Raw genomic sequence first — 23,239 nt, forward strand, 5'->3', positions numbered from 1 at the left:
CTGGGTGATGGAAAAAGACTAAACAAAACTCAGTCTTTCTAAATGTTATTTTGATAAGTCTTATATGAAAATCAAAATAGTTTTAACTTCATAGCTAAAAAACGCTCAAATAAGCAAACAGCCTGGTTTGGGCCTGTTGTACTTATGTTTCCTATTTTAAAGTTTTCCTTTCCTTTCCTTATTTCTCTAAGATGGTGAACTCAATCTGTTGCTTGCTTTTCAGAATGGCTTTGTACATCCAGAGAAGGTCACGCTGTGTAGCCATCTCAGTCTAATATAACTTTATAGATATACTGAAGGAATGTTACATGGTGCATGTTACCGCTAGCTGAAACCAAATTATTTTGTGTGTAGATCTCTTGCCTAATATTAGGACATAAGAGTAGAAGAGGTATCATGGGTGGTCCATCCAATTCTCTGCTGCTGCAGACTACCACATTATTAAGGACTGCAGGTTTATGGCACTTCATTTTGAAACTTGTGGGTGTTTCTTCCCCTTTTGCTGCTATTTAAGGTGTATTTCAGACCCTTGATCTGTGATGATTGAAAATCCACTATAATTTTTCCATTCTAACTTGTTTGTGACTGTTTATATCCATTCACTATATGTTTATCTATTTCATTTCTCTGATATTCTCTACTATGCTTTTGGAAACAGTGGTAACATTTCTGTTTTGTCTTAAACTAAGGCAGTGACACTCACCTTTCTTTAGGAAGAATTGGTCTCTATTGCACAATCTTTCCTCGTAGCACCTCGTGTGCAGTCTTTTCTAGATTGAATTAATCTTTGAGTATGAGAAACTAGAAATTACACGGTATTTTAGATGATATCTATCCAGTGTACAAGACACTTAATGAACTATACATTTGCTGGAAGTACCTCTGCTGATGCTTTCTTGAGTCACCTATGCCCTGTTCATAGCGGTATCATACCATTAACTTGTAGTTAAGTAATGATAGAAATCTTGAGGTTTGTGGGGGTTTTCTTCCCTCCTGTCATTTTAGAATCATGAGTTCACATCTCAGGTTCATGGCATTTTGTTTTACTTTAATTTTCCTGGTTTCATTAATTTTGGACTACTTAATCTCATTTGTAATTTTAGACTTCAAGGTTAATAAATTATCTCTGAAAAATGCTGTGGTGGCTTCTGCATTCACATAATTTCCCACCTTCTGCCTTGATCAGAAAGTGTTTCTTTTACCCTCATTGCTAATTGGAAAAAGTTCAATAAAATTAGTTTCCAGAGTAATTCTCAAGGAATTGTAAGAACTCTGCTGGGACCTTCTGTTCACTTGAACAGTTTACCTTTCAGCATGATGTATTTTTCTCTTTTTCTTAGCAGTTTGAAAGTCATTGTATAATCTTCAGCCAGCCAGTGATTTCAGTCTTGGTGCTGCAGCAGGTGTTAAGGCTAGGTAAATTAGATCTTAGTTTTCCTTTGAAAATTGGTTCTCTTCAAAGAGACTAACTAGATGAGTCTGGTAAACCTATGTACAATTCTGTCCCATTTTTCACATATCTTCAGAGGAAAACATCTTTCTATTGCTCTAAAATACATGCAGAACTTGAGAATAATTGCCCATGACTATTTGCGTCTCCTTTTTATTTTATAGATACCAGTGTTCTGTTTTCTAGCAACAGATATTACTTATTTGATACACTTAATATAAAACTCAGTAGGTTTGAAATAATTTTCATGTGCCAATTTTGTTGTAGTTCTGAGATGGAAATTTAGTGAACTCCTCTTCATAACATGAAACTCATGTTTATCTTCCCTTGGAAGCCAAATAATTTTGTTTCTGTGCCATCATTCCCAAGCCATTCTGTCCTCAACCTGTGATCAGAATCATTGCTTTTATCAAAAATGGTGGCAAAATTTTAACGTAGGTTTTGTACATCTTTGGTATTTTCAGTCTTTTTACTTTTTATGTGACTAAACCACTTATCTGCTGTTGTTTTGATGTTTGATTTGGTGTGGATGTTGTATTGGTTTAGGACGAGGTTTTTTAAAGCCTGAATTGCACGGACTTTTGTCGATTCTGCCTTTTATTGCCATTTTGCCCAAAATTTTTAAAGACCAGTTCTTTTTCTTTCTTGTAGGTTCTGTTTATTCTTAATAGCAGCTTTAGCTGTTATTCATCTTGGAGTGTTTTTCTATAAAAAGAACTTTTGATGGTTAGAGATTCAAGGTATAAATATGTTTTCCACCATAGTTTGAAAGAATTAATATCTTCTCTTGTTTAGAACCTTGAGATTTCACTATTAGTTCACTGCATTTTCTGTGCTTGCCTCTTCAAAATACAGAACCTTAATTACAGAACAGGTTTTGTGTGTTCAGCTATTTATATTGAAGTTCCATACTATTTATTGAAATGGAATCTAAAATAATAATTGTGAAATCAGTTGGAGTTCAAAAGACATCCAAGCTGCTCCCTTTCTCTGCAAGAGGATCAATACCATATCTTACTTTTTAAAGACAAGCTAAATTTAAAAATTCTCTGGTTCTACAACTTGTCAGGTTTTACAGCCAGTTTCTTCTGGTGTTTCACTGTACATACTATAGAGAGCTCATCTTTGTATCTAAGATGAATTTTGCTTTCTGAGGCTTATTCTGTGCATGATGGGTGATAGAGTATTCTCTTAGAGTCCTACATGTTTAAGACTAGATGCTATCTTCTAAGTCTCTTTCAACTAATAACCTGAATTTTTGGAGGATCGAGGGAGAGTTTTCCACTATTCAGAAGCTTTTGGTTAACATTTTTTTTATAGACCTTCAATAGATCAGATCTTCTAGAGTGGATTACAGCAGAAGGATTAATTAACATGTTTTGCATACTGTTGTTTATTTATACCAGTATGGTGTTTACAGCATTTGCAACAACATCATTCACTCATGTTTCATTTGTGATCTACTGTAATCATCATATACTGCTATTGGTCCATCTTTTCCCTGTAAGAATCAAAAATAAGCTGATTGGCCTACAAGGTATTTTCTTGTTTCAGTGACTGGTAAAGTTAGTTGTCTATTATATCACCCAGGAACATCTGGATTATATAGTTATGGGTCTTTAGTTCCGTTGTTAAGAGTAGCATTGATCCTCCAAACAAATGTTTTCATTCAGCTGGAAGTTTACGGTCTGTTACGATGATGCAGTTTAACATGTTAACATTGTGATACGGTGCAAGGTTCTCAGTTATTACACTACGCAAAGTGAAATTCTGAAATTCCTTTTGCTGTTAAAATTAGGAACTGTTGAACAGTTAGTATCGGGTCAAAAACCAATTTAATTTTCAATACCACTATGCCAAACCCCCCAGTTTACAGATACCAATAAGGGCTGTTTGTTCTGAATTAATTTTCAATCAGGAAAGGAAAAACTGCTCCATTGTGAATAGTAACCTACTCAAAATGTTTTCAGCACTTTCTTACGCTTAGTTTTTCAAAGCTGCGTTGTGAGTTTAGTCAGACATTGCTACTTAGGTGAACAGTCAGAGCAGTAAAAAGCAGCAGAATTAGCAAAGTAGTAGCATCCTCTGTTCATGTGGATTAAAAAAGGATAGGTAAACTATCAGTGATGTTTAAATACAGGAGTACGCTTGCTCTACACGCCTTAACTTCAGAAATGGAAACCACTGTATTTTTATGGCTATGTCATCAGGAGATCAAAATAGAGTGTAGTAAGCTTTATATCATTATTCCATTCAAATATTGGTATTGTTAAATATTCAAAGATATTACTGTTTTCATTTTGCTTCTACAGTAAAATGAAAACCTTTAAAAACGAAGAGAAACGGAGCCCACATAAAGTCAGTACAACTACTCTGCCTCACGCAGATGTCTCTAGTTCAGTTCCTCCTCCTGGTATCAAATAGAGGTCTTCATGGAAGATAAGGATGCTGCAGTCTTCTAATTCACAATGGCTGCAGCATTATTCCAAAAACATTAATATCACTGAGATTGTTTATGGTGCTGGCCTTTTTTTTTTTTTTTTTTTTAGAAAAATAGGATCCTGGTCATAGGATTTTTTTCTGTTCCATACTGTAGAATGGAACTGAAAGCCACTGTCTTTCCACTGTTCCATTTGTGAGAGAGAGAAGGTCACACATGTTGTTCACGAGGCATTTAAGTATTTCAGGGACAGAAATTGCAGAGACGCTGGAGTATGTTCTTTCACAGAATATTTTCAGCTACTGAGCCCATGGTTATTGGATTCTGAAAAGTGTGGGCATATATAGGTAAGCAGAAGGAAGTGAGGGTGGGAGGAAAACAAGTTCGGGAGAAGTGGTTAAACGTTCCTGTTTGTTTGGTAGACCTACATCTTCAAAGTATATGCCACTTCATGGAAACAGAATAAATTGTTTTGATCATGTACTTATGGACTAGAGTTTTGTAAAACCAACTACGTATTCAGAGGATATTTTTGCACTTTTATCACAGCTTTGTGCCTGACTCTTCTTCTCTCAAGTCACAGGCGACAGGATGAGAGGAAATGGCCTCAAGTTACACCAGGGGAGGTTCAGGCTGGATATTAGGGAAAATTTTTTCACGGAAAGGGTTATCAGACATTGGAATGGGCTGCCCAGGGAGGTGGTTGAGGCACCATCCCTGCAGGTGTTCAAAAGACGGGTTGATGTAGTGCTGGGAGGTATGGTTTAGTGATGGTGATGCTTCTTGTTTGTTGTGCGGGTGTCTATTTTTGTCAGTTAGGTTGATGGTTGGACAAGATGATCTTTAAGGTCCCTTCCAACCTAGAAGATTCTGTGATTCTGTGATTCTGTGACTCACTCCACCCTTCCATATAAACACCAAAAAGTGCCTAGTTTACTTTATGGATGAATAGACCGCAAAATTATGTTGGGAAAAATGAAACTCTTCTAGGCTGTGTGACCTAGACATCAAACCATAAAATTCAACTTTGGATATTTGCATGAATCCTATCATTTCAGTGCTGGGTAGTTTTCCCCAGTATATTCATAACTTGGTGTGCCAAGTAACAGGTTGAAGTGATTTATTTTTATTTTTTTTTAATGGAAGATTTGTTTGTAACTCTTTGAAAGACAGTTTAAAATGAGGATGTTGGCAGAGCTACTTGTCATGTGATTTTTTGTATGTCTTCACGTTGACTAGTGACAGCGGTGAGAGTGAGGGAGACAGACTTAACTGCACCCGGGGTTGAAAGGATGGGCTTGAGCAAAGAGGTGATACTGCTCTGAAATACAGCGTGGAGGTCCAGTCAGATAAAGGGAGGAGAGCAGGTGTGAGATGGAGCTTGGGAGGATTGTACTGTATGTGAAATTAGTGTAATGAAATGGAGGCTTCTGGTATCAGAACTATTTGCCAAATATTTGTCAATATACAGGCAGGAAGACTACAAAAATGCGCTTGTTGCAATAAATAAGAAAGGGGTTATAGTTAACTATGTGCACTTTCCAGGGGCAGATAAGGAGAAGTCATCTAAATAACCTAAGTGCGTGTGGATTTACTTTTAAGATGGCAACAGCTGAAACTTGGCTTATCTCTTTTGAAAGAGTGCAGTTTGATAAACAAAGCATTTCTGTTTGCGTCACGTCTCCAGACACTATCGCTAAGACTGCAGTTCACTATAGTGATCTTTACATCCAGGCAAACAAATGCTCCTCTGCACATTTGCTGTCAAGTGCTTTGTCTTCCAATCATGTTGTTTTGAAGAGATTGTAAAATACTAATTTTCAAGAATTTAATCTTTGAGTATATCTTCAAAAGCACTTGTTCATTTTTTCCTTAATGTGTTGTTTTGAAGAGGAAGATTTCTGAACATTTTTTTTAAATTTGAGTCACCGTTTCTTGAGTATGTTTAAATCTCACAAAGTTTTTTGAAAGTAAAAAATATTGAAAATTATGCACTGTAGGTTTTTAACCATTTTGATGTATTATATAGGCAGTTGGCTGATCTTTAAATCTGAAGTTATCCTCCCTTAATGATCAAACTCTTTTTATTGCCAGTTGGACATATTTAATATTTTAGCTGCAATTTTTTTCCATTCTATTTCTGCTCGTGTGGTCTTTTTATTAAACCTACAAAATCTAAGCCACATTACACTGAACATTTCTGTAACACTTCCTCTGAGCACAAAACTTTAAGGGCTGTGACACCTCTCATGGAGTTACGAATTGTTATGAATTATTTTCTCCACCTCTCAATGAAATAAATGGAAATAATGAGTTACAACAGTTACAGTATGTCCACAATGGGGGAAATCTGTGGCATGACAGGAGTGCATTTACCATGGCTCATACTGCCAATAGACTGATTTTGGTTATTTAAGACTTATTTTCCTTGCACATTGTATTAATGTTGCAGGTGGGATGAAGTAGTGGCTTAACTAACTTCTGTCTCCTCATGAATTAGAATGGTTATTTGACTTCTTCAATTAAATATCCTGATGTAATGGATAGATTTATTTTTTTTTTCTGTATGTGGGAAAAGGTGAACAGGAATATCTTCATTTCAGGAAGTGCACTATTTGCACTCCAGGATTTTTTTCCTACTTAAGTATATAGATACACGCCAACTTGCTATAGCCCATGCAATGGTGTAGTCTATCTAATGTCATCTGCCTCCTTTATAAGTTCTTCTGTGACTTTCTGTAAATGGAGAATATTTTTAAAGCTCTTTTTTCTTCACTGTTTCTTTTTTCATCTGCAACTCTTTGACATTTTTTTTACAGATAACTTTTTCTTTCTGATTTTATCTCTGTTAATAAAGTTTGGGGCTGTTTTTTGATGGGGGAGGCACTTCTGTTGTTGTTAAATGCAAGTCAGAAGTGACAAGGCTTCTTTAACTGCTTCTCACAGCAGTAAGCTCTTTTCTCTGGTGGAAAGTGCAAGACTAGCATGTTTTTCCTTTTAGAAGACCCTTATGTTTGATGAATCTGCCAGTGTACTAAAAAAAAAAATTAAAAAAGTAAAAAAAATCCTGTATTTTAGATACTAGAATTCTGACATTGATGCTAATTTTTTAAAAATTATTTTAGTAGAAATTGGAAATATAAATATAAACATAAACAGTTTAACTCTGTATAATCCATTCAGTGTACATGTGTCTAGACATCAGAAGGATAATGTAAAGCTAAGGCTTTAAAGAGATTTAAAAAAAGATACAATTATCTGTATGATTTTTAAGTCTCATAAGAAGTGTATTTTAGAACTTGCCAGTGATGGCTCATAATCACTTTGATATTTTGAGGAAAATGGTAGCTTTAAACAGATGATACAGAATTTATTTTTAAAAATGTATTGTGCTTATACAGTTGATGGCTTTTATTTCCATAATGTTTTTTACTACATAATTATACATCTTAATTACGTAATTACCGTCATAATTATTATGTAATTACATGTAGTTCCACTAATTACAAAATCAGGAAGTGTAATTATCTACTAAAAACTTTCTGAAATCTTATTTGTTCACTAGAGATTATTTAAAAGACCAGTGACCTACTGAAGATGGTGTACAGTGTTGCACATAATCCCAGCTCTACTTTTCCCTTTCTTCATGGTCAGTATAGTTTGAGAGGGTTGTGGAAGGACTATCATGTCTTTAATTATTATTTCCCTTAAATTATGTTGGAAACCTTGACTGTATTGCCTGCAAATTTGGAGCCTCTTAATTTTTGTCATTGATACCTTACATCTTTAAATTTAAAGATTCTATAGCTGGAGTTAGAGAAAGTTGCATAGTTTCAGTTAACTCTTTTGCATTCTTTGTATTTTGGTTGAGGTTATCTGGTGTCAGCTATAAAGATGTTTGGAAAAGTATTGTCATGGCACTGTATATGTGCACTGGAACCTTGGCTCCACAAAAGGTATGGGGAATGCAGCTATTTCTCTTATTGAGTGAAAGCTGTTTCTAAAAAATCTATTTTCCCATATTGCTATACATTCATAGCTCTACACTGATTTATTACTACTGCACATGCTTGCTTATAAATTTGTCTAACTCTGCATTTGGAAATCAAAAATGGTTTACTGCATACTGGCAAGAGAAAATTAATATTCAGGGCATTTTATGCTTGTTTTGTCCTGATATTTTATTAAAACTAGGCAGATGGAAACTCTGGTTTTCTATCTGTTCAGTCATGTGCTACCTTTGGTAGATCGAATGAGAAGAGTATTGTAAAGTGTTAGATTTTGTGATTTATTTTTTTTTTTTTCATTCTGTGAAATGGAGTGAAACATTTTCAACACTGTGGTGTATCACAGAGTGAAACATTTTCAACACTGTGGTGTATCAAAATGACATCAGAAATACAAATCTCTTCACAATCATCATGATAGCATATACGCATTTTTTTGTGTCACAGTATTAAAGCTAACCATCAAGGGGAAAATACTTTCAATAAAACAGAGTTCAAGTGAAAGGGATGACGTAAAAAAGTGATCATAATTTGCGATACTAACAAAAAGGAAGAAAATCGTAATCTCTGTGTCAGAAGGGAAATGTTGAAATAGAAACCTGAAGTAAATAGGTTACTGGATTATTGACATTTCTTTGAAACACTTCAAGACTTAATACTCTTAATGCTGTGCACGCACAAGTATTGGTGCATAATTTTTCCGTGCTTATTATATAAGGGAACTGGTTTACTGTATACTTGCCAAAAGCTATTTTAAGCTCCCAAACTTGGCCTGCATCCACAGGTGATGTGAATCTGTCATCTTCTTGATGTTAAATGCAGTTACCTAAACTCACACCTGCTAAGTGTACAAGTCTTAAGGAGAATTTGTCTCCAAACCAGTTAGAATTATATTGACCTTTAAAATAAACACATAGAGTCATTATTTGTGAACACAGATTGTGAAAGCAGGATCCTTAATTGATCTCCAAGATGTAAATTAATGCTGCAAATAAAATTATTTTAATTATTATACTTACTGTATTATAATAACTGCACAGGAGACATTTCTTTTGAAATATCTTTCTGTATCCTTAACAAACAAAGGATTTATATCAAAGACATGATGAAAATATAGTTATGCTCTTTTCTCTAAGAAATGGATGGAAATAAAGTCTTCTCTTTATTAGGGACTAGAAGGCTATGTGGAGAATAGCATAATGGAAAATATTTGTTTTATTCCGTAGGGGACACAAAAATGGTGCATGATGTCTGTATAAAAACGCAGCACAAGGCAGAGAAGTGCCTAAATGCAGTTTAAATTTGGTTTATTGAATCAAAAAATACTTCCCTTCAAAAAGGAGTCTCACATTTTTTGTCATCTCTTTATCAGAAAAATGTGGCAGTATCAACCAATCCAGATTGATCTTTTGCGGGGGGGCAGGGGGGAAGATTGAGCACTTGAAGCCATGGGTGTTACTGCCACCAAAATAAAGAGTGCAGGAGAAACTGTTTGGAGTCCAGAGATGAGAAAGGTGTGAGCGAGCTCAACTGTCGCCTCTTTGCCTCGCCAGCCGTGCCGCCACTTCCACGGTTTCTGAGTCCCTCTCTCAGCAAAGCCACCCTCGCTCCGTGACAAAGAGCAGCTCTACAAGATGCAAAGAGAGAGAACTAGAGAACTGCCTGTTCTTTTTTTTTAAATTATTTAAATTATTATGTTCTGTTCTTTTTTTTAAATTATTTTGAGGATTATCCCTTCATAACAATCCAACCACCAAATTTCATGTTTCAGGCTAATGCAATTCCATTGGGTTTTGAGAACAAATGAGTCTTCTGAGACCTTGTCACTCTTACCACTCTCTACAACTACTTGAAAGGACACTGTAGAGAGGTTGGTGCTGGTCTCTTCTCACAGGTAATTAGTGACAGAATGAAAGGGAACGGCTTCAAGCTCCAACAGAGTAGGTTTAGATTGAACATTAGGAAAGAATTTTTCACCAAAAGAGTGGTTGGGCATTGGAATAGGCTGCCCAAGGGAGGTGGTGGAGTCACCATCCCTGGATGTGTTTAAAGGCCGTTTAGATGCAGTACTGAGGGATATGGTGTAGGGGAGGACTTTGTAGAGTAGGGTAGATGGTTGGACTCGATGATCCCAAGGGTCTCTTCCAAACTAGACGATTCTATGATTCTGTGACAGGCCAGAACGTGGCTCAGCCTTGAAATAAAAAAGCCAGCAGGACGTTCTTCTGTCCTGGCTTGACCCTCTTCTGTGAGGGGGCTTAGGTGGATGAGAAGGATGGCTGGTCAGGTTAGGGAGCTCTTTGTTTGTTTTTATCTAGCAGAAATTAGTTTGGAAGAAGTTGATTTGATCCTGCCAGGATTAGAACTGTCAAATGCGTATCAAAATGTTTTCCTATCTTATATTATTTAACTCAGAATATAATAATGTAATTATTTTGACATGAAAACGTTACGTACTGTGGTATTTCCACTTATCTTTAAATAGACATTTTTCACTTTGTGAGAGATGCATGCAGTAAGACAAAACAAAAAATGAATAAAAAGGAGTGAGTGACAGCCTAAGCTAGTTTATTTAGGTGGTAAAAACAAATAATATTTGACGTTAATAGAATTTTACATGCTTGGAATTAAAACACTTAGCTAGTTATGGTATTGTTTTATATTTCTGGTTTAATGATATATGTTGCACAAACAGCCAGCAGAACATAACAGTAGCATGTTTATCAGATTAATACTTTTCTTAGAAATTCTATTTCATATTTTTGGGGGAGGGCAAAGGAGCGTTAAAGGAAAAATTTTAAATTTAAAAATATGTGTTATTTTTATGCTGTTCATAAATACATAGTCAAATCATATAGGTCACAAGTGTAGCTTCTTGGTTGGAAACAAATATATCTATAATTTCACAAAAGCAGCAGATGCTGGAACATAAAATGCATGCATTCAGTGAAGCACAACTGCTGCAACTCTTCCAGTAGTTGCATTTAGAGAGAAAGAAAGAAAAAGAGGTTCTTAATCTGAAGGTTTATTTTCTGAAAATCTGGATGCAAGTTTGAAAACAGTATTTCTTTTTTCCATTTCTGTTCTCCAGAGATTTATCAGCTGTTTCTCAGATTAGGCCATACTTCAGATACCACAGTCTTGCAAGCAGCCATAAAGGCAACCTGGTTATAAGGACAAAGCAAAAAAATATTGTCTCAGTGTTTCCAGAAAAGGGAAACTGTTATTATTATTCAGAAATTACAGTGAAATGTCCATGCCTTTTTGAACTTTTGAATACAATCTGAAGTCTCTGCTTCATTTTGTGGGTTTTTTTTGTATTGCTGTGGCAAATCTTAAACATGAGAAACATTCGGTCAGAAGTTCCTATTTAGACAAAACACGCGTTTTGTTTCAGTATTTAGTCTATTAACATCTAAGCATGCCTGTGTTCCCTAGTAAGTAGCAAAAAGGCTCCTTTATCTTCTATTATGGCATTTGACACTTGTGATTTTTTTATACATACACGTGTTCTCTGTCCTACTGGTGAACACTGCACTGACCCTCAGGGTGTAGGTAACCAAATGTGCCTTGTTTTAAGCTGTCCCTCCAGCACCCACTTTAGCCTGTGGTGTCTGTGGGTTTTGAGGCCCCTGTGCTGTGTCTGGCTGCTGCTCTCACCGCTTCTCCCCTTCCAGGTATCTCTGCTGCCCTGGCAAAAAGCACTCGCTCTCACTCAGGTAGATCCTGGGTTTGCTCAGCTCTTCCAACAGGCAGATGCATTTCAGAAAGTGAAGATATTCCTAAGTGAAAAGGAAGAACCAGCTCAAGTTATGGCAGCCACTGTAAAATGTTTGTCTAAAACTCTAGTGTAGTACCTAATACATGTAGTATAAGAGAGAGAGTTTGGTGGCAATGGCTCATCACCTGCAGTCCCAGTGCATCAGTACATTCTTTTTTCTCCTTCTTTCAGATCTAGTCACTGCTTTTTCAGGGGGAAATATGATCATCAGGATAGATTTTTGGGGTTTTGTATGTTGGTGGTTTTTTTTCTTTTGAGAAATGATAGGCATGCTGGGCTTTCAGGAGCTCTCATCTTCACCTTTTTTCTTTTTTTTAATCATCTTACTGTTTAGAGATTCTTTGGAAATAACTTTGTTTCCTGCTGCCATCAACATCCAGTGTCACCTGCCACGCATTTTAGACCAACGTCTTTCCAGGGATTGAGGGTGCTGGTGCTTTACTGTCATGAAAGCCCCAGGCCTGCTGTTGGGTTAGTATCCTTCACAAAAATATAGATGTGAAAGGAGAGAAACAATACACTCAGACTTCACAAAGGATTTATGAAAATAGATGAAAGAAGTGTAAAATACAACAGGGTAAGATAAACAGGTAATTACCATGGTAAAGCCTTACATTGCACAGTCCTGTGTTAGGATGCCTCTCACTTGTTTGTGTGCCTCTACCCTGACTGTAGAAACAATATTATTGATTCAGCATTACGCTTCAAAAATTGTGTTGCACTTTGAGACGATCTGAGTTGTTAAGGATTTTTTTGTAACATAGCAATTACAGAGTAAACCTTTATTATTCATCGGGGAGGGAAGGGTTATGGGGTTTATTTAGTTGTTTGGTCTTTGCTTCTTAAGAGACAGGTAAAGAACTTCCAGTCGTGACATCAAAATCCATGGCACTATGTTGGTACCATAATCAAGGGCACAACGAAATATTAATTCTATGGTAACTTTTTATTAGGCTGTCACAGGGATTTATCTGGGGTTTTTTTGCTGAACAGGTTGTATTTTATAAAGGAACAGAGAAAGGCCTGTTCTGAATTACACAAGGAAAGAGCATTAGTGCAAAGAAGAATAAAGCTGTAAAAGAACAAACCAGATGTATAAAGTGATGTTAACAAAAAACAATCCTAAAATTCACAACACAGAAAGTGTGGGAGAGAGTCCTGAGAAATAGAAATGTTGGAGGGTTTGGAAAGACAAAAACAAATGAAACTAATTTGCAGTACAGCTTGACAGTTCATTACAAAACTTAGCCTTTATTTTTATGGGTTGCTTGAACCCAATGAGGTTAAAATTAGGTCCTACATTTTCAGTAGGAGCTCCCCAAACTTTGAAATTCATTACAGTTGTACTTGCTATCCTGTGAGTTTTTCTTCATTAGGGAAGTGTTAAATAAGATCTGTATGTATGTATGATTGAGAACCATTGCATGATCGTAGGCAGAGCCTTACATTGGCATTAGTTAAAAGAATTCTAGAGTTGGATTAGTTTGAAAACAGGTCATTTTGTATCATCTTGTTCTGGATGTGTAAAGCAGAGAAGGGAAAAAATCTCTGAGAAAAGTATGTGGTAAAAAAGTTTTGTTTGTTTTTTTTATCACCCTCTAAACATAAAACATGATTTGGGAGGAAGTCTGTCTTTACAGAAATCAGCAGTTTTACAGATGGAGCACATCCTTCTTGGGAAGTTTCTTCAGCAGTTGCAAGCTGATGTTTTTAAAATGTCTGGAGTAGGCCAGTATTTCTGTTGAATAGTACATTTTTGAAGGCCATTATTATGATAAACCATGTTCTTAGCATAATTCAAATTGGTATATATACTTTCATATTAAAAATTGAGTTCTTTTTCAGACTGTGAATTGCAAACAGCACTCGGGGGGGGGGGGAATAAGGTTGAATTTGCACAGAAACTTCTACATTTAAGGCTGTCCAACAATGTGGGTGCTTTGTGTCACCAACTGGGCCTAACTGCGAGAGTCCCAAGGGATGCCTGACAGTCAAACAAACTTTTCATTATAAAGCAAAGCTTTCTAGTGCAATGTATCCCAATTATAAAGATAATATAAATCACCCCAGTGACAGGCCTTTTATATAGTATGAAGCCGCCCTTATCTTTTCAGCTGATATATGTTGCCTTTAAAACAAGAGAGTGAGTGATGAGTTAGGAAATGAACTATGGTAGGCAACGGCAGCCAGCTGAGGAATGAGTGGGGGTGCACATGAAGGTTTTCCTCCCTTTAGAGGAAAAGTGGTGTGCATATGGTGATATTTGAGACAAAATTTGTCACTCGTGCTACATGTGCAACAGTGAGGGCCTAGTAGAGATGAGAACTGAATACTGCTAAAATATTAAAAAGTTTGAAAAGCCGAAGGGTCACAGTTCAGTGAAGTGACCAAGAGACTGCATATGTCTCCCCTCTCTCCTGGCAATGATGATGTGCTTCACAAAGTTTTTCTGGTGCCAAGACTATAAGAAGTGATGTTTTTTACGAACAGGAGAGAGATGAGATCCGCTTCTGCACAGAAGATACCAGTTTGGTCTTAACAAGAGAATCAAAGAATGACTGAAGCAAGGAGGTGTCTCCAGAGATAATCTAGTCTAACTCCCTGCTCCCTGAACAGGGCCAGCTACAGCAGGTTGCTCAGGGCCATGGGCACTTGGGTTTTTGGTATTTCTGTGGATAGAGACTCCACAACTTTTCTCGGCAACCTCTTCTACCATTTGACTACCCTCATAGTAAAAAAAGTAGATATTATGTTTACATGGAATTCTTTATATTTTAATTTGCCCTTGTTGCCTCTTGGTATGTCACTGGGCACCACGGAGAGGAGCCTGCCTCCATTTTTAATGCCCTTGTTATGTATTTATAGAAATTGATGAGGCCCTCCACCTTGAGCCTTCTCTTCTCCAGGCTGAACAGTCCCAGTAATCTCAGCCACTACTTGTATGATGGATGCTCCAGTCCCTGTAATTGTCTTTGTAGACCTTTGTTGGACTCGCTCCAGTAAATCCACGTCTCTCTTGTACTGGGGAGCCAGCACGGGACCCAGCACTCCAGATGTTTCTCACTAGGGCTGAGCAAAGGAGAAAAGTCACCTCCCTCGACCTACTGGTGATGCTCTGCCTAGTGCAGCCCAGGGTGCTCTTGGCCTTTGCTGCAAGAGCTCATTGCTGTTTCAGGTTCATCTTGTTACTTACTCCTTCACTTGTTATATAGGTTCTTGAGTATATAGGTACTATGTGAACAGGGACTCTGCTGTTCTCTTTCTGTTGATGTAAAGCAAAGCAGTCATTCCACACCAAATATCACTAGTGGAGAAAACTCCCTGCAAAGGAATGCACTTCATCTCCATTGGCTTTGAGGTCTCAAAGTTCAAGCATTTCTATGTGAATTATTAGCATATGCGTTCTTTGTATAGTGAGGAGAAATTAGGCAGTTCCAGGGCATGGCTCAGCTAATCTCATCTATGTTAGGCTGGTATGGATCACAACTGAGAAATGCCTCCTCTTTGCTTCATTGGTTATAAAGGAGATACAGGGCAACTAGTTCAGATCTTGAAAGTAGAATTACTGGGAAAAGTATACCAGAGAGATAGTCTGTGAATTTACCATGTTAGATGCCAAATGTAGAAAATTGTTACATATAGCATTCCAGTCACTTCAAGTTTGTTCATCAAAGAATAAAAAATAATATCAAAGTAGTTTCCTTTATCCTTCTCCAGTTACAACCTGTGTTGACTAAAGCAAAGTGACAAGAGCATGTTGCTCTGAAGTAAACCACTTCCAGAACTTGCATCCCAGAATAACCTATTTCTAAAGTATACATAGCTAATCGTAAAGACCTGGGGAAAGGCATCTAGTCATAAGTGTTAACCATGAGGAGGTGGAATGCCGTAACTCCCACCACTCCTTAGAAAAGTCTATCGTGAGGTCTGAAAACTAGCCTGTTAAAAATCAATTTCAGAACAGAGTTCTGGCTTCTGTCACAGGAGAAGGCTGTACTTCCGTGGTTATTTGTAGAGAAGCAAAGGGTGTAATTCTTCTAAGCCCTTACTGTTTTTCAAAGGGACAAATCTAGAGACTAAACTTCTTGTATGGGGTCGTTTGGAAATTAATTTACAATCTTCAAGGTGAATAGCTATTATCTATTAATAGCTATTCTTTACCCACAAAAGATTTTAGCCGTTAAAAGCCAAATCCATCAACCTCTGCTTTTTCATATTCAGTAAATATAGGGATTTTGATAACTTCAGATGAAGTTGTCCCGAGGAAGAGTTTAATATTCTGCAGATCATAGCACATAATCTTTCTTCTTTCTGCTTGAATGTCAAGCATGAAAAGGGAAAAAATACATTTACAAAGTTGATTTAAGAAGGCCATTTAAAATATATTTCCTTACAACAGAGCAGCCTCAGATAATCCATTATTTTATTTGTAGACCATCTTTAAGGAGGGTGGAAGACAAAGGGCACGCACAGATTTGTAAGTGTATCAAGTTAGTACAGTAAGATCAAAGGCTATCTCTGCATGAGGGACTTTGCTCATTCTCTTCCAGATCAGCTGCAACATCAAGGACAGGAAAATCTGCGAAGCATTTTGTTTGCTATGTGTTCAATCTCCTGTCATCTGCTAATGCAGTCTTTGTCAGAAAGTACTTAACGTTGTGGTACCCAAGTAACCTGTTTCCCTGTTTCACGTCCATTGTTCTGCTGCATACATATCTCCTCTATTCCCCATTCCAAATTGCTGACTTTTCACAAATTGGAGATGATCAGGAGACGTGCTTCCCTAGAGGGGGAAGAAAACAAATGTACTGACATACCAGTAGTGGGTCTGGTTGCATCAGTGGGACAGAGTACAGTGTTGTGTCCTTGATGTATTGTTGGCAGCTGAGCCTGTGATCTCTCACTGTTTCAGAGCGGCTGGTCTTATGTTCCGTTGAAGGACAGGACAGAGGATACAAATTCTTGTAGATCGTACGGATGGGGGTCTTCAGAAAGAAAGAACTCAATTACCCCTGTATCAGAATAGCTGCAGGTGTGTGTTTTACACTTCTGTAGTGTCTCGTGATGTATTAGTATGATTCAGGAGGAGCGCACAGAGAGAAACAGAAGAGAAGTTGTTTTTAAAAAAAATTAAATGTTTGTTTTCTTTTTTTTTTAAATTGGCCAACGTGTTAAAACAGAATAATGTGTTTCTTAATGTGACTGTCCACTAGATTAGAGCAGGGGTGATGTTCCTAAGTGCTGAACCCTGGTCATTCTTCATCTTCTCAACCGCGTTTCCCCGATGTTGCAAGTTAAAGTTGTCAGGGAGCAGTTTGTCATGTTTGCTTTGCAGAAAGCTTGCTTTTCAGGAAGTTTTCCTGAAGAGGGTCTAAGCTTCACCAGGAGTGGACAATGGTTACTTCATGGCTTGCTGTGTGCATTTCGTGAAGTATGACTAACTATTTCTTGGATTCTTTCATCCTTCATAAGTTTAATTAAATTTGGAACATGTAGCACAAGTTTACAGGAGTGGCTTCTTTTTTCCCCAGTTAATCTCGTACCTGGGAAGATGACTGTACTGAAAGCATTCCCTTGCAGTTAGTGTGCAGGACCATGACAAGGTGGACCATATTAATGGTGGAGTATTTAAACTCTTGTCACTCTCAGTCGTGTGATATCCCTCTTTGAGTATGTGCTGGAACGGTTCTTGCGTATTGTTTGTGCTGTTGTTAACATGAGTTTGTAAACCAATATCTGCAAACCAGTGGGAATTGGATGTTCTCAATCCCAGATACTAGTGATAATGAACATCGGGTGACTGTAGCACCAACCACTCTTGAAGGCAGCTGTGTTCTGAGGAGGTTTGACTCTATAATGCACACAGGTTTTCTAAGGGGGAGTAAGTACTTAATAACGACCAGTCTGACAGAAAAAAAAAAGGGGGGGGGAGTGTTTGGGTGTTGTTTTTTTTTTTAATTCTGTATTAGTGTAGCACAAGTGTATCCAGGAAGAGCAGTATGTTGGCAGTCTCTTCTATATTAATCCATAGCTTGAAAGTGCATAGAGAGCTGCTGTGTACCTATAGATGTACGTAGCTGTACATACCTATAGATACAGATCCCCTGCAAGCAAGTACTGTAATATTTTGATGTTGTTCTTCTAAAGAATGCTTTAAAGGCTCCTCTGTACACGATCTGAAGGAATCCTATGCTGGGCAGCCATTCCAGAAATTTATCTAACGAGCAAGGTTCTGTTGGATTTTTTTCTAGAATTATGTATATGACCAAGAATTATACCTTTGTCTTGCTCCTCACAGTCAGATAAATATTTCATTTAAGGTAAGCAGGAGTGTATTAAATGTTTTTATTTTTGGAGTATAGCATGTTCCGTTTCCAGATAGAAAGGAGATGTGCTTCTGTTTCATCTTACTTTTTTTTTTCCGGCTGCTTTGGGGATCTGTTTTGCCTCTTAATGTGTAAAATATTGTGTGGGAAGTAGGTGAAGGTGAGTAAGGTTGAAAATGACAGTGAGTTAGATCTCAGACGTTTGAGACTGTCACAAAAGCTCAAATTTAAAAAATGTGTTGTTCTAATGTTGATATGTAGCTAACAGTCTACAGCTTAACTTGGGATAAAGCTAGCTGTTATCAAATACTTGAACAAAAGTCATGAGTAAGTTGTGCCAAGTGTTTATTAAATATAGATTTATCTGTTAGTATTTCAAGCCTTCTTGGATTAAATACCTCATGTGGTGGTTATTCTTTGACCAAGGGTGTGGGCTTTGTGGTTTCGTCATAAGCAAAATAAAGCAACGGTATTTAATTCTGGCCACATGCTTCATCCAAAACTAGATCACAAACAGCATTTTTGTTTTGTTTATAGTTGTTCTTCTGTGCAGCAGCAGATGCTTTAGTCTGTTGTCATCTCCCCTGTTTTAGTGACTGTTTTTGACAGAGCAATTTGCTTTCAGGTGTCTTGTTTTACTTTGGCGTATGCTGTCCTTATGCCTGATGCTGTGGGGAAGTCATTTCCTCAAATCGGCAATGGTAACGATTTCAGTAGGTAGATGGCAATTGAATTCCAAGTCTTCCAACAACACTGATGGGCTGATACGCCAGATCATCATTCTCCAGAAAAGGCTTGTCTACCAGTCATCTCCTGTTACAATCCAAGATATGTTTTGGATAACTCTGCTTGATTTTAAATGCTTTCAAAAATTTCCTCTGATGCAAATGCTAATTAGCGACTGACTGAATGGATGCAGTCTGGTAAGGTGCTGCTCCATTTGTAAGTTGGTTTCAGTCTCATTAATCAGAATCGGTTTCAGTAGCTTCTGGAAAAAATTTCTCAGCTGGAGAAAAAAGTGCAGCCTCCAGGACCGAAATCCACAAAGTTAAGGTATGGCAAGCATGACAGATACGATAGATAAGACAACATTGCTCAAAGTATTTTTTGAGTGGGAAATAATGAGATCTGTGTATTTTTAATTATATGAATTACATGGGAGCTTGTTCTGCTTTTGAAAGTGTGTATTCTTTGCATATGACAGGCTTTATACTAAGTTATTAGTAATCTGTGGACTTATTTGATTGCAGTCAAATATGCATATTTAATATGTGCAAGAACTCATAAAATCCATTTAAATATGAAATACAATTGAAACACCTCATAAAGAGCAGTCAAACCTATGAAGTCGAGTTACAATGGATTATTGCTGTTAGCGTACCACCCAACTGCACCTTTTTATTAGAGATTTGACCTTTCTATTTGAATTTTCTGGCTTTTGTGGTTTTAAGCAATAACTTGACGTGTAAGATGCTTTTACTATGAGAATTCCTTTCCACTATCCTTTTTGTAATACTGCAGGGCTTTAACTGGTTTTGAATATTTTAAGAGTTTCTGGTTGTGTAAAAACCGATTAATTGCTTTTGAAAGCAGGCCATGTTACCAGCTGTTGATAGGTCTGCTTACATCTCTTTTCAGTGTTTTTGTGAGGAACTGATCAAATTAGATTCGTCACTCTTGGCTTGTGGTGATTTTAAATTGAAATGGAATATATTAAAGCAGCCAACCACGCTGATTATATTGCAAGCCTCATTTAATTTCATACATTCACACATTATGGTGAAAAGCAGGATTTTTTTAAAAGCGTGATTGTGACTGTACCTTTAGCGACTCCAAAGGTCATCCATAATCGGTGCATAATTTATTAGTGTTAGATACCTGATTTCTGAAAGCACGTTCCACAATAATACATATACATTAAAGGTGGAGAGTGGAAAAATCAAATTGTTATAATTTCAGTGGGATGCTGTTCTTGATACCGTCCAAGTCCTTACTGGTCAGTAGGCTGCTGCATTGAAACCTTTGTACGTAATTGGACAGTTATCCATAGATAACATAAATGCACTGGAGCATCCCTTAGACTTTATAGAGATGGCAGTGTGTTGTTATGAAGGTGTTCCTTCTTCCAGGTTATGACAATATTTTCCTGTGGTGTTCACAGTAATAAAATATGTTTCCTAAAGCTTTTCCTCACATTTTATTAACTGGCACCTATGACAAGCTTAGTAGAATCTTCTAGTTGAGAGTCAATAGAAATGCTGACAGAATAAATTTTTACACAAACTCCCTGTATCCCTCTCCTTACCATTATCTTTGAAAATAAATCTCTCTGTTAATCCCCTGTACTGGCTCAGATGTAAATGTCCTGCAAGTTACCATTGTGAATATTTGGTGTTTGCAGAGTGGTATCAGTTTAAATTCACATTTCAAAGTTGTAAAACAGTTGCAAAAAAAAAAAACCCCAAAAACAACCACCCAGGAAAAAAAATGTGCAGATTCTTTTGACTGGGAATTGCCCATATGAGGAGAGGTTCCTGAGTAACACTTGTGTGAGTTTAGGAACTCATGCTCAAACCTATGTGTGTTTCTGGACAAACATATAATCATTTGCAGAAACAGAATTAATAATGCAAAGGGCAGGAGCCAGTACAGGAGTGTAAGTTAATTGTTAATATAGAAAAGACCTTTCTTATCCAGTTCTCTTTCAGATAAGTACAAAATATAGTGGGGGAAATGTGCCCGGGACAAAAGAATTGTGTCCATTTTTAATGTGTATTAATTCCCTTGAACAAACCTCCTTTATCAAGAAGTCTCTCAAACTGTTATGTGTCTTCTGGGATGCCCCTTTCTGTCCAGGACTTTTTTGACCAGCTTAGGTTCACATTTGCAGTTCAGGGGCATCTGAAAAATAATTTTGAATAAAGGACTTTCACTGGTGTACTGACCAAAACATGGTGTGAGCACAGCATATGAGAATTCCCTGTGCAGGATACTTACAATTCCTAAAGGCTTAATGTGGATTTTGGGAAGTGGTTGCTAATATCAATCTAACACCATAATATTTACTAAAATTTAATCAACTATAGTAGCCAGTTCCCAGCACTGATTCTGAGGCTTTTCCCTTGGCCCAAAGTGCTCATGTTCTTTCCTAGATCCAATGGGTCTATACATACTTGTATATTTTTTAATGACTTCAATATTTCATGTGTTTAGATGAGTTTCAGCAGTAGTAGTTTCCTGCGAGGATGAAGTTCTTATTGTTATCTTCACATAAAGTTTGTAATTAGACACAAAAGCATTATGATTTTTTCAGTGTCACAAATCCAAAGCATTTCTAAGAAAACATTTGGGTCTGTTGTCTGCAGAGCAATAGATTTGTCTGATGGAGTAGGCTAGAAAGTTCATTTTCCTGCTCAGTTCCTCCCATCTAAATTGTGGAGTGCTTAGTCATCTGAACCTGTGATTGTGTAGTGGATTATGTATTCTAAAAGCCATTATAGCTGTGAATAGTACCTGGTATTGTCAAAAGACCTTCACAGTTTCTGTCTCATTAAAAAGGGCATATTTGTATTAGTGGAGACAATTTCAGCAGGCACAACATGCTTATATCTTCCAAGCGTCAGAACAAAACTGAGTTAAAAGGGAAGCATTACTTTCCATGATCTTTAACAAATTATTATTTCACTAAACCTTTACATCCATCGTAACCCTGGCATTTTTCCTTCCCACGTGGTGAATGATGACGTTCATTATGTGTGCTGTAATGCATCTTGCCTGTCTCGTTGTTTATGAAGTAGTTTCTTACCGAAGATGTAAATGCAGTAAAAGGTAGTGGATTGGAAACTTGGTGTTAATATCTCAAGTTTTTTATTCAGCTTGAGTTTTCCTGCCACTCTTTGGTGTGCAAGTTTGGCCTTATCCAGTGTGACTGTATCCTCTTAACTGCTGTTTTTATTGTGTGTGGTGAAGAAGGCTACAATAGAGAGTGGTGGGCTTGTGGCAGAAGTGAGTGCCCCATCAGTGTGTAACCAGTGGTGTTCACCTACTGAATGTATTCGGGTAGGGAGTGTCAAGACTGCCTCTAATAGGCAGACAACCATGTGTACCTCAGTAAACTAAATAGTGCTAAATGCCTAAGGATCTTTTTGGGTTGTTATATATTCTAAAAGGTTCACATGGGTTCAAAAAGTAGTTGGAAACGTTTGTGGAAGGAAAAATTGACCCAAAATTACTCTGCACAAGAAGAGCACTGTCAGTTCAGGAAGTTGCTGGACTTTTCAAGTTGCTGGAAGCTGGTTTTGTAAACCAGGGCTGTGTCACTGCATGATTGTGTTGTTATCCAGGGTATCTGCTTTTCTTCTCTCCAAGGCAGAATTTGATGCTAGATGGACTTTTTGTCAGACCAAATATGGCCCTTTTTTATTTGTAGCATATATCATATCAGGAAACGTTCCCATGCTGTCAAGAATAACACATCCTATGAAAGGAAGGTGGATGTCTGCCCTTATGGATAGGAGACGTTCCTTTCCTCAGCACTGTGGTGGGACTGGCAGGACAACGTGTAACGCGTTCTTCCCTTTGCACAAGCTGAATGGCTGGTGCCGTGTAGCTGCACGCCAAGCTCTCACTTGCAGGACACGAAAGCTGAGAGTGGCCTCACCAGCCCCACATATTGCTGAAAGCAATAGCTCACAGGCCTTGTTAAACCCACTTTTTATTTCCTGCAGAGCATGTGGCTGCCTGATTCATTAATACGCTGTGGGCAGTCATGTTGCTCACTAATCTTAATTTTTATTTAATCAGTGGCACTAGGAATTTGACTGGCTCAACGTTGCTGTTTAAAATGTATATGAAGGGAGTTTGCCTATTGCAGAGGGTCAAGCCAGGTAGTTAAAGTAGAAAGCAGCAGTAAAAGACCATGACCATTCCTCCCTCCCACAAAGAGTGTTCATCTTTGCACCATATCTTCAGCGTGCCCTTTGAGTAGCCAGTTTGTTGGCTGCAGTAAATCTTCATTGTTCTTATTTTTTTTCTTTTTAATGACTGTCAGAGCAACAGCCAGTCATCCAGTACCTAATTGGTGTAGATGCTGTGTCAAATGAAAGCAAGGTAGAGCAGCAGATTCTTCTTGAAGTTTCATTTTAAGCTTTCCGTTTCATTTTTTAAGAAATTAGCCAATTCTGTTGATTTGAAATGTGTAGATGACTCTTTTTATCCTATGCAAGATACCTGATT

The 23,239-nt window shown here is 37.4% G+C and overlaps 1 protein-coding gene across 1 annotated transcript in view; it reads left to right on the forward strand.

The window, feature by feature from the left end:
• The window catches only part of POLA1 (polymerase (DNA directed), alpha 1, catalytic subunit), a 209,903-nt gene that overhangs the window by 166,770 nt on the left and 19,894 nt on the right, over nt 1-23,239 (forward strand). The gene's annotated exons all lie outside the window — the stretch shown is intronic.

The sequence above is a fragment of the Calidris pugnax genome, unplaced genomic scaffold, assembly GCF_001431845.1.
Source record: "Calidris pugnax isolate Ruff unplaced genomic scaffold, ASM143184v1 scaffold164, whole genome shotgun sequence".
NCBI lineage: Eukaryota > Metazoa > Chordata > Aves > Charadriiformes > Scolopacidae > Calidris > Calidris pugnax.